The sequence below is a fragment of the Orycteropus afer genome, unplaced genomic scaffold (genome assembly GCF_000298275.1).
Source record: "Orycteropus afer afer isolate SDZICR_OR568_19922 unplaced genomic scaffold, OryAfe1.0 scaffold00015, whole genome shotgun sequence".
Lineage (NCBI taxonomy): Eukaryota > Metazoa > Chordata > Mammalia > Tubulidentata > Orycteropodidae > Orycteropus > Orycteropus afer.
The window spans coordinates 10,805,084-10,806,810 of record NW_006921602.1 but is presented as its reverse complement, the minus strand read 5'-3'; positions in this window follow the sequence as shown (position 1 = coordinate 10,806,810).

The window sequence follows — 1,727 nt, the reverse complement described above, 5'->3', positions numbered from 1 at the left end:
CATCGCCATCTTGGGCGAGCAGCCGGGGCGGGGGCGCCCAGCGAGTGCGGCCGCTCCGGCCCCGCTGGGGACTCTTGGCCCGCGCGCTGCGACCCTGCGCCGCGCGGGGGCTCTGCTCTGCTGGGGTCTACGCCGCAGTGCCTCGCTCTCTCCCGGTCGCCTCGGGCCCCTGTTGGGCTGCTAGTTCTCTCAGTCTCCCTGTCTCTGGGTCCCCATGTCTCTTTCTGCCTCGGTGTCTCCGCTTCTTTTCCCTGTTGTTGCCTCAGAGTCTCTGTTCCAGGCTCGAGGTGCATTCAAGGCCTCTGTCTCTCTGGTCTCATCTTGTCGTCCAGGTGCTGGCCAGAATCCTAGTTAATTTCCCCACATGCCACCAGCCGGCCCACTTAGGGCATGGTAGTTCCTTCCTCATCCCCACTTCCATTACCAATACAAGCTATATGCTTCTCTTGGCTTCCTTCCCTTGCTCTTGCAATAACTAACCCAGGTAGGGCATTTACCCCCCAGGCAATGCCATATTCAGTCTGACAGCAATCCTGGAAGAGACAAGGAAAGTTTGGTAGCTCCCATTTCACACATGGGAAAACTAAGGCTGACAGAGGTGGAGTGACTTGCCTAACCACATGAGGTGAGGGAGCAGCAGATGCAGGACCTGAATTCCAGTTGACTCCAGCCAGAAGCAGTTCTCTTCCACTCCTTACTCAGTGTCTGCTGTCCAGCATTTACTGAACTATCCTTTCCCTCTTCTTCAACTGTGTTTTCTCTAATTGTCCTAACCAGCCTGGTTGCCTCAGGATCAGACAAATATTTCTTGTTCTAGAACCAGGGATTCAATCATCAGGCTAGGGTGGGGAAAGAGTATAGATGAAATGATCTATTTAAGGTCCTTCCAACTGGAGGCTGTGTGTTTCTTCCATTCCCTGTGTCTCCAGTGTTCCTGAGGACTTAGAACCATTTTGTCTCTGCTAGGAATCAGGTAGGTGCCTTACCCATCTGTTGCCAGTTAACCCTTAAAAATCACCTGTACTTTACAGATCCAACTGGACTTGGCATTTCTTCACTCATTGCCAGGCCTCCTCTTGACCATTAGCAGCATTTGACCCAGCTGATCACCTTCTTCCTTGAGATACTTGCATTTCTTAGTGATCTCATAAGGCTCTCAAGGCTTACATCTATATGCTGATGATGCCCATATTTCTATCTCCAGTCTGGATCATCGCCTCTGAACCAAAGACTTGTGTATGCAGCTACTGATTAACATTTCCATTAACTGTCTGGGAAAAAAAAAAATGTCAGTGAGTCAATCCCAACTCATACCCACCCTATGCCATATAGGGTTTTCCAAGGCTATAAATCTTTACTGAAGCAGACTGCCTCATTTTTCATTTTTCTTCCACACAGTGACTAGTGGGTTCAAACCACTGACCCTTTGGTTAGTAGCCAAATACTTTAACCATTGCGCCACCAGAACTCCTGACTGTCTGATAGACATCTTCAACTGAGCATGTCAAATACTGAGCTCCTGATCTTCTCTTCAGACCTGCTCCTCCCACAGTCTTCCCCATCTCAGTTCCTAGCATCTCCATTATCCTGCTGCTCAGATCAAAGTGGTGGTGTCTTCTTTGACTTTTCACTTATGCATATTTCACTCTCACTTTCCCTGCTCCCACCTGGGTCCAACACTATCACCTTTCACCTGGAATGTTGTTATAATCTCCTCACTGGCCTCC